Here is a 10486-nt window from a genome sequence, read left to right as displayed (position 1 = left end):
GTCTCTATTTTATGCTTGCTTTGAAAGAACAGACTTTCTAGATATTCTACATAGCTTAGATGTATTTTTTTAGGAAAATCCCAGAATAAATATAGTCTGCTATATTAGAGTAACAGACACTTTAATTAATATAGGTGAGATCCAAGACTCCTGTTTCTTCCCTTGTGTTTTCACATATAACCTCTCACTCTTGTGAACAAACACAGCAGTGTTTGTCTGCCTTCATATGTCTGCTAAACGTGTGTATTCTAAGTGACCTTTAGGAGCTCTTATCTCAGAAGCAGTGTGACCAACTAACCCGATAGCCAGCATGATGAATAGAATAACTCCTTTTGGGCTTTTATATTTAAATTTATCCTTTCTACATCAAGAATAGCAGTCCCCCCCCATTCCTATGTTATACAGCATGCTGATAGCAACACGATATTTCACCTCAGATGCTTCGTTTATTTTTCTCAATATCCTTTTTGTACAAGAAACAAACAACCATGAGCCCACCAGTAAAACTCTGAGGAGCAAGTCTCAATAAGCACACACATGTGTATATATAATTGCAGCTGGTAAATGTTGATGTTATTTCTATTATAAGCCTCGGATCTATAAAGATATTTTTCTGTTTTCTCTGTTTGATGAGGCTGCTTAAAATAAGCCATGCACATCTAAAATAAGAAGCCATAAGAATAAAAGTCTGACTTCTTATTAGAAAACTCAGGATAAAAAGGAGCCTGCCAGGAAGCCTTATAGACTGAAATGTCACGGTGTAAAGATAGCTACTCCAACTCTTTGGCGTTGTCTGCAGACAGGCTCTGCTTTTATACACGTATTCATCCTAGACAATGCTTGCCTTAAAGGTAACCACAGTTTTCTATAGTTAAGCACCTAATATATGCAAAGCATACAGGACATAAAGAGATTAAATGCTTCATATTTAAATATTAAATCTTGTTGCCTTCTCTGAGATTGAAATGGGTATAATAAGCATTGACTTTTAGATCTGGTGATTGTTAGGGTAAAAAGAAAATGGACCGGGAAATTGAAAGATTATGTTTGTATCCCATTTTCAATGAGGGTACTCCAAGGAACATGGCCAGGATATATCTTTAATATAAGTACAGTCTTTTGGAAGTGAATCCAGGGAATAGAGGGAGAGATCCTGAAAAATTTCAGGATGGAGGAAGACTGAATCTAAGGGTGAGTTACTGAATTGGCTATCTCCATGGGCAAAAAGTACCTGGTGGGAAATCATGTTGAATATCCTTGAGGGTTGTTGACTAGAGACACAAAATAAGGGTCAGTCTGACCCCTACAGGCTGGCATTACCAGCAGAGGTTATCAATATCAATGCTATCTTTTTCAGGAGTCCTATTACAAAGTAAAGAATACACAGGACAAAAGGCAGGACAGTCACACTCTATAGCTGAGATAAGATGTCAAGCATTCATGTGGGGCTAGTCGACTCAATAATAGGTAGAGCAAAGACTTGTATCAATGGGATATGGCAGGGCATGAAGATATCACTCTAAAAGAGACAGGGGTGTCTTTTGCCCTGCCTGTTCATCACAATGGTCCCCTCCAAAAAACATTGTGAAACTGTTTGACAGACAACCCATTACAAACTTAAAATTTTCTAGGGATTTTGTAGATCTATGGCATAGCCATAAAACAGGGAAAAGGTGAGAAAAAGAATGGAGAAGGCCATGGGAACTCCTGCCTTAACATGGCAGTTCCAAAACAGCAATGGACCAGAACATAGGATACATGCAAGTGTTAACAACATCACACTTAGCATTTTGGGAAGTACATGTGTAATTCTAACACATCATGCTTTTTATTAATTTGAATACTAGGAGAATGTTTCTTGCTAGAGTTAATATTAATTGATATATACGCTTTAAGTGGCTAATACATGAAGAGGACAACACCTGCACACCTCAAACCCACTTAAGATCTACATTTCAGTCATGATTCCCTTCTCAGCTTTAGACTTCAAATTCACTTTCTTCTGCAGTGCTTTGACAATTGAAAGCCTCCAGTTACATTATTAATTTCAGCCCTTTTTGATCACTGAGACATCAACCGGCAGCTCCCCTGCCCTCCTCGAGTGGCATGACAGTAATGCTTTAATTCCTTAATAATTTTTATATATTTAATGAAGGTTAAACACCAATGCATCTGTAAATTCTCCTCTGGCACATAGGTGTATGGGTGTGCACATTATAGATATTATCACAGTTAACAATATTTCATATGGCACCCCTTGAAGGGATTAAAGAGCTACTTTGCAGATGAGAACTCAAACTGATGTTTGAAATGATAATGGACTTCAGTGACTGACAATTGAACTTCTGCCAGATATGGCCCTACAGGCTCCCCTTATGTAACTCCCCAATGGTCCCTCTAACTTTTCTTCAGGTACCTTTTACTGGTGGTTGGAGCAAACACTGTGCAAGGGAAAGGTACACACCCTGAAGCTGCTGACTTAGACTTCAACATTGGTATGGTCTGATTTATCTCCCAGTCATTGGTATTTTTAAAAACCTTAGCTCTGTTTTTAGCCTCAGTCAGAACAATGTTTGCATACAAAATATCTCTGGATGTATACAGTATTTCATTCTACAACTTCAAACACCTTCAAAGAATGTCTAGTTCTTCTATTTTGAGATTCCATGAAAGTATGTTTCCCTTGTGGTGACACTTTAATACTTTAGGATCTTAGATATTTCCCTAGACTAACTCAAGAGTGGCTGTGATGTATCAGGAACTACATGGTTCTCAAGGATTCAGAGGTGGAAGCTAGGACTGTCTGCATCCTTCAAGGAAGTTCCAGTTTGATCTTGTGTCACAATAGATCTTACTAAAGAATAATAAAAGTTATAGTGGATGACTGTGGGGATTTGGGGACATCTACATCAATACTCAATTGGCAATGGAAGGCTTAGAACAGATGACTCCAGAATAGAGCTGTGGAGGGAGACCTGGATAAGAAGAGGGGAGGAGTTTCTCAAATGTATCTTTCCTCTCCCATGTGTGACAGGTGGATAAAGTGGGCAGTCAGTGATGTGCAAAGGTGAAGTCATGCAACAAAGAGAATTGTGTGCCATCCTAAGGCTCGGTGCAGATAGAAGACTCCTGGTGCGTGTCTTCACACTTCTTTTCGTTGTTGTCGTTGTTCACTTTGTAGTTTTTGTAACGTGAACTTTATCAAGCAGCAAGGAGTTGTGTTGTTCTGATACTGTGTCATTCTGTTTATTACTGGCTGTCTCCCATAGCAGGAGAGACAAACTATGATCACATGGATGTGCCTTTTTACTTCTTGTAACGTCACTGCTGGAATCTGAACTTTGGAATCCAAGTGACTCAGAGCAAGGATGAAGTTCCAAGAAGAGAGCTCTTAGGCTAACACTTTTCATTCATCATTATACTTTGCTAGTTATGCATCTAACATTTGCCCCTTGGATTGCCTAGCATTTGACTAGAAGTTATGAAGTTCTAACCAAGGTAAGGCTTTCATTCTATTCTGTTTATATCTAGATACTAGAGTTGGGCATGATTAAGTCAAATGTATATTACTTTTACTTGACATTTTAATTTCTTGTTAGGGAAAATGTGACTGATCTTTTAAATTAATTCAGTACACACACACACACACACACACACACACACACACGCACATATACATATTACAAAACAAACAGTACGAAGTTGGCATGGTGGATACTACTGGTTATTTTAAATATAAAAATAAGGTCCTAATGTTCTGATAAGATACAGAAGGCAGGAATAAATAATACTTGTTTTAAAAGATATCTGAGGACTTCTGATTTCAGTGGGTATATTCTGTACCTATTTGACTACAATATGGGGCTTGTTAGCTATCCTAAGGATCTAACCCAGGTTGTCAGGCTTGGTTGACAGCAGGCTTCTTTACATATTGAATCATCTAACTGGTTCCATTTCCTTATATGATATGTTTTTTAAAAAGATTTTTATTTTGTTTTAATTGTGTGTGTGTGTGTGTGTGTGTGTGTGTGTGTGTGTGTGATTAGTTATACCCACATGAGAGAGATGTCCTCAAAGGTCTGAAAATACCATTGGATCCTCTAGAGCTGGAGGTAGGGGCAGTTATGAACCACCTGACATGAAAATTCTAAGCATATTTTTGGATGTATTTGTTTTCTTCTAGAGTTACAGTTTTACAGTGTTTTTTTTCCTAATGTATCTCCCGTTCGACTATAAAACAAAATTACTTATTTATTTTTTCTATTTTAGAAGCTGAGATGCACCTTATCTTCTTCTCCTGGACCCCAGGTTTTCAAGATCTTTGATTTTTCATATCCCCATTTTTTTATTTTGGGTGATTTGAAAGACTGCATTGTTCCTCCTTTTCTTTGGGGGGATTTTGAGGATGACCTAGCATGGCTTCACTCTGTTTGACAAATTCTTTCAAATTTTTTTCCTATAAGAGTTCTGTCTCTGTCTCTATCCACGCAAGCACCTCAAGGAGAGTAAATCTTGCAGTTCTTGCAAGCAAGCAACACACTTTGTTTCCCTTTCTCTAAGTTTCCTACCTTAACCTTTCTTCTATCATTTCTCTTGACCTAACTTGAATGAGCCTTATTTCTGGGCACACCTCCCTCCACAGTGAGGTCAGTAGTCAATGTGTCGCTTACTCATTAGAAAACGCAAAGCTAGTTTAATCCATGAGTATCCTCATTCAGAAGACAATTGAGTTGTGTTGTAGGTTGAGGAAACAGACACCTAAAAAACAGAGATTTGATTTCTACCCTGGCTGTCTAGGATGCTCATTGTCATACACAATCATACAATTAATAACTATGTTGAACGCATGTCCCTAGTTGGAAGATGAGTGATAATATGATGGTATAGCAATCTTACCTTTATGGTAACTTGAGAATGAAAGAAAAATCATCTCCATTGACTTTGTTTTCCTGGTTGAATATGGTTAATTATTTATTTCAGATCTGCAAGTGTCAACCCCAGAGTAACTAGAAACCTGTAAATATTTCACTATCCTGAATTCAGCCTCCCTCCCACCGTTTTCCCGAAAGAGTGTTGACAGATACAGACTTTTTATCAGCCATCTGACAAAACTTTTTCCCTTGCCAACATTACTTTGATTTGTTCAGGTTATTGGTGAGGAGTCCTGGCTTCTGACAACCAATGCCATTCATTCTTTTCAAGGCAAGTGAGAAGGCTTTTCCAATCATGCATTTGTCTTGCCTTTGAGTTCCAATGCCTTTTCAAGTTTTGTTCCCTGTCTTCAGTTTATGTCACAGTAACATCCTTAGTATTTTCTGGTTATATGAAATTTTCATAAGTGGTTTGTGATATATTTCGGATAATGTCTGTTACTAGATTTTGTTGTTTTCATTTATTGGTTTTTTTTTCTTTGTTGTTTTGTTGTTGTTGGTTGTTTTGTGTGTGTGTATGGGTGTGGTTCCCTAGTTTGAGGCTTCACTAAAGATATTGTATATTGTATAAAGGAAGAGGAGGAAATGAATTCACTTCATAAATAGCTCCTTCTGGTGCTGCTTTTTCTTTCTAATGTTTTCTCCCTCTATGAAAGCAGCATGGAGTCACAGAATCAGCAAATCTCCCTGTCTTCTGTGTAGAAACTAAAGGTTAGTTATTCTTTTCCTTCCAATAAAATTCTCCTCCTCCTCCTCCTCTTCCTTCTTCTTCTTCTTCTTCTTCTTCTTCTTCTTCTTCTTCTTCTTCTTCTTCTTCTTCTTCTTCTTCTTCTTCTTCTTCTTCTTCTTCTTCTTNTTCTTCTTCTTCTTCTTCTTCTTCTTCTTCTTCTTCTTCTTCTTCTTCTTCTTCTTCTTCTTCTTCTTCTTCTTCTTCTTCTTCTTTCTCTTCCTCTTCTTCTTCTTTTCTTTCTCCTCCTCCTCTTCTTCTTCTTCCTCTTCTTTCTGTTCTTCCTTTCTCTTCCTCCCCTCCTCCTCCCCCTCCCCCCTCTTCTTTTGACATTCAGATGCTTAATTAGTACATGTCTAGGTCCTGAGCATGCTGGATTGACTTTTACTGGAAGTCAGACTTACTTTCAGTAAAGTGATTTAATTTTATTTTCACTTCAAGGAATACTTCTATTTTATTTGTGTATCAGCTGCTTCATTTGATGGCTTTTTACTTCAAGGTTTACAATTGTGTCCTAAGCATTAACCTCATTGATTCTGTGCATCTGAAATTATCAGGCTAGTTCCAACTTCTTCTGTCTCAAGAATGGCTTCCAGTGGGGTATCTTCTGTGCTTTTCAAGTTCTGTATTCACACTGGTTTACAATTAACATGATCATTTCCTTGGCCTTTAAATATTCTCTTGTCTTACTATTTTGTTAGGTTTGGCTTTTGTTCTTGCATGGTTGGGTACATATTCTGCCCATTACTTTTCAGTAATGTTATCTCAGATGTCTATTCCTTTTACAGACTATGGCTATCTTTGCTCAAAATACCCAAATCGGTTTGATATAGTATAAATGTGATAGACTTATGCTTAGTTGTTTTTGGCACTGCATTTGAGACTTTAAAACTCATGATGATAGCTGTAATTGTTATCACCTCACATCACAGTACTCTCTGAGGACTAAATGTTCTGTTGTATCCATTTTCTCTCAGCCTGAATTATGGCTCAGTTGCTATGGGTGGATATTAAGCAGTGTGTGGTTTTGTGAGATTATTTGACTGATTTTTTTTTTTAGTATGTATCAAAACCCATGTTCCTGTTTTTAGACCCTTTCATTGGCTATTGTGTGTCAAAAGTTTTTTTAGGACTTCGTCTGATTTCCCCCAGTTTGTGTATAGTATTAGTGTAAGCTATACTTCAACTAGAGTCAGCTCCATGATCCATGTTTCATCTTGTTTTAGGATATCTCATACTTTAGAAAGAAAAAAAATGTTCTCCAAATGTTCCAAATGTGGTTCTGTAATGGGTCCTAGGTCCCTCATCAGTATGATGGATTAAAAGAACATACACATTGTTTTACAGTTCTGAAGCCCCAATGCCTTTAATCTTGTTTCAGCGGGGCACATAGTCCTTCCAAAAGCTCCAGAGGAGAAATCTTGCTTCCTGCTCCTTGATTCTATCGTGCCCTGATCATGCTTGATTGAGGCAGTGTAATTCTAGTGTTGATCTCCATATTCTCATGACCTTTCTTACTGTGTGTCTGTGTTCTTTTCTGAAGCTTAATGGGATTTAAGGTATAGCCAAACCCAGGATAATCTCTCAGACCTTACCTCCTTCCCTTCCACAAGGTTCCTGTCTTCTATATATGACATTAAGTAGGCAGGATTCAAGTCAACCTACTATTACATATTAGGAAAGACTTTCAAGACTTGTCAACAAACCAGAACTTTACTGAGTCTGAGTGTCCGTTAAAGCCCTCTCCCAGAGCCCTGCCTAGCAAACTTCCACAGCCAGTGGATATGCTAAATTTCCAGCCTAGAGTGCTAGAGTCTGCTCTTCCTGCCTTTAGGGGGTAGATCATTTGTTCACGTTACTTTCCCTTAACCCTGCCAGCAGAATATTTTGGTTGTTTTTGTTTTGTTTTATCTTAAACTTTTCTTTATTTTTCTTTATTTGTGTGTATATGTGCACAACTGAGTTTATGTGCATCAGGTGTCAACCCACACTCCTAGTCAACATGAAATTCTTAAGGTCAAATTTAGCAACTGACTGTGTTTGGTAAGTACTATGGTACTAAGTTATACCTCCACCCTTGTCATTTGTTCTTAATTACCCCAATGGGTTATTAGTTTTGCTGCCCAACTAGGACTCATGCCTGATTCTATGTCCTTGACCTATAGCATTTCTACTAATTCCCTGCATAGAACTTTGTTGCAGTTTTTAAAGATCTAGCTTTTATCATATTAAAATGTACTTTCTCATAAAATGGGGCTAAGATAATTATTTTTGCAAACTTTGTTTTTCTGCACATATTCAGATGATTGGTTTTCAATTATAAGCTGTTCAATTATGAGCCTGTGTTCTTTCTCTCTCTCTAAAAAAAAAATGAACCTGAGGCGAGGATTAAAATGTTGATCTTTCATGTCCAAGGTGAGAACCCGAAGCTGCAAAGATAGAAGTGAGGCTGGATGGGTGGCTCTGTGAGAGATGGCTTTCCATGTTGGTTACTTCTTTGTGAGCAATGGAGAGGAGATTTGGAGACCTTTGTGGCAGACAGTTACATTCACTCAGAGTGATGGACATTTTTAGAGCCTGAATAGAGAGCTGTGTCTCCTGAGAATGAGGGATGACAGACAGAGAAGGCATTCGCCTGCCACATCTATTATTTTCTTTCCATCAAGATTTATTATGCAGTGGCTGGGAAGATGGTTTAGTGGGTAAAAGTCCTTGCTGTGCAAGCATGAGGTCTTGTTCTGGAATCCCCAGAACCCTTGTAAAAGAATGATCTGGCTTTCTATAGACATAGTTCTAGCATGTCTAATTCCAGTTGTCTACTGGGAGACAGGAGGCAGATAGAAGAGAATGCTCAGAAGCTTGAAGGCCAGCTGGTCTGCCATACAAAGTAGTAAAGTGAGAGAGAGGCCCTACCTAGAGGGTGAGAACTGACACAGCCAATGGTCTACTTTGACCTCCAGAGGAATGGCTGAATTCACATCAAGTGCTGTTTGTGTGTACGTGCATGCCCCCCTCCCCATATACACATGTATACACAGATTTAGCATGCAGAGGTAAACTATCCTATATATCCAGACTTCATCATCTAGTCCATTTCATGACAGTTCAGGATGTCACATCCCAGGCCCTGCAGTAAAGTGTTTCTTTTCACTCCAGAAATATGAGGAAGAGCCAGGCTCTCCAGGTGTGGCTTAGCTCTGAAGTGATGTTCAGAGAAAACAGTCTGGCACTCAGTACAAATGGCTAGTAAGCTCCTCACAACTACAGTTAGTTAATAAAACAGTTAAGACAGTGCAATATAAAGAGGCTCATGAGATTTGCAACCAAGGTGGTCAATCACATTTATAAATCTTTCTAATACGAAACCTTTTTTACCTTCCTAAAAAAACACAACTTTGTTACATTGGCAGACATGAAACAGGGCCAGATGTCGGGCTGAAGAATAAGTGTCTGGTAAGCCATTTGTTGTTTTCTAGATCTGTCATCATCCTTGAGTCCTGGATATGTGAGCTGATGCTGAGGCTCGGCGATTTCCTCTACTTCTGAGCCCAATGGCAACACTAATAACACGTTCAATGATGTGCAATGCAGGACCACTCTAAAGGGTGACAGGCACAAAGGCTCCCTGAGTAGTAGTTTATTTTATACCTTCTCTTCTCCCCTTCTTTAACAATAGTGGTGGAAGTTTATGTTTACTTCAGTTTAAGCTCCCTTAGCCCTCCAAGGAATTTCCCCAGTGGAATTTCCCCTTGAGAGCGTGTTGCACATTTTTTCTGTCCTGGGGTAGGCTTCTTTGAGGAGCACACTCCAAGAGCATTGCTGTATTTCCTTTTCGTTCATCTTACTGTAGTTTGGTTTCTGAAGAAAAGCTTTCATTTTTCTACTGTTAAGTTTCTCATCCCCTCAAGCCAGCCCAGTATACAGTTACATACATGTTGCTTTGGTTCTTCGGGGGGTGGGGGGATAGAGAGCCATAGCAAGTACTAATGACCTATATTTAGCCATCTGAACAATTCTTCAAGATCACATAAAGAATTGCATTTTGCCTATTTACATATGCAACATTTTTATTTTGTCTCATTCATTTTTAAATTGCAATTCTGAGTTCCTAAATAGTTTTACATTTGAGTATTAAATAAATCTACAGGAACACAATAACATTCTATTTACTTTTCCCAGGTTTCCTTACATCTAATACTCATGTTGCATTCCAAAATATTTAAGAAAATTACAATGGATACATACAATGCAATAATTGCAATACAACAGCATAGATACTGTTTGCTCCATATTTTTTCCTGTGTTTTAGGACCCAATGAGAAAACCTCAAAAGGCTTAGCAGATCTGTCTTTCCAGTTTTCTCTAGACTTCAAATTCTTCGTCTTGCTTTGTTTGTTTGTTACCTTGACAGTTGGAGGTTGTATTGGTTAGGCAATTTATAGGTAAATTGATTGTAGCTTTATCATATAGTTTTCCCATGGTAAGAATGAGGCTGTGTGTTTGTGGCAGAATACTCACAGATATGGTACACATGCCACATGTATAATGTAGTACACAGCTGCATCATGAGATTATCATGGAGTCTTATCACACATATAATGTAGTACAAGATTACATCATGACACTGTCATGGGTAATGTTAACCTGCTTGCTCGTGCAAAGCAGTTTGTCAGGTTTAAATTGTGATTTCGAGGAGAAGGGAGCGCCATCTTGGTTCCGGGACTCCGCCCGGAACTTAGTCTGCACAGGTGAGAGTGTGCACCACAGAGGCAGACAGCTTCTGGGACAGGTGGGAGCCACAGAGCTGCTGAGGCAGCACCCTTTTGGG

At 38.5% G+C, this 10486-nt stretch overlaps 1 long non-coding RNA gene across 1 annotated transcript in view; it reads left to right on the top strand.

Annotated features, from left to right (window-relative positions):
* Positions 1-3425: 3425 nt before the first annotated feature.
* LOC115029581 overlaps positions 3426-10486 on the top strand; it is a 40079-nt gene continuing 33018 nt past the window's right edge. Inside the window, exons 1-2 of the long non-coding RNA XR_003835150.1 lie at positions 3426-3498; positions 4270-4308. This is a non-coding gene — a long non-coding RNA (uncharacterized LOC115029581). The remainder of the gene's footprint in view (positions 3499-4269; positions 4309-10486) is intronic.

Source organism: Mus caroli, chromosome 16 (genome assembly GCF_900094665.2).
Source record: "Mus caroli chromosome 16, CAROLI_EIJ_v1.1, whole genome shotgun sequence".
Lineage (NCBI taxonomy): Eukaryota > Metazoa > Chordata > Mammalia > Rodentia > Muridae > Mus > Mus caroli.
This window is presented reverse-complemented; position numbering and strand designations above follow the sequence as displayed.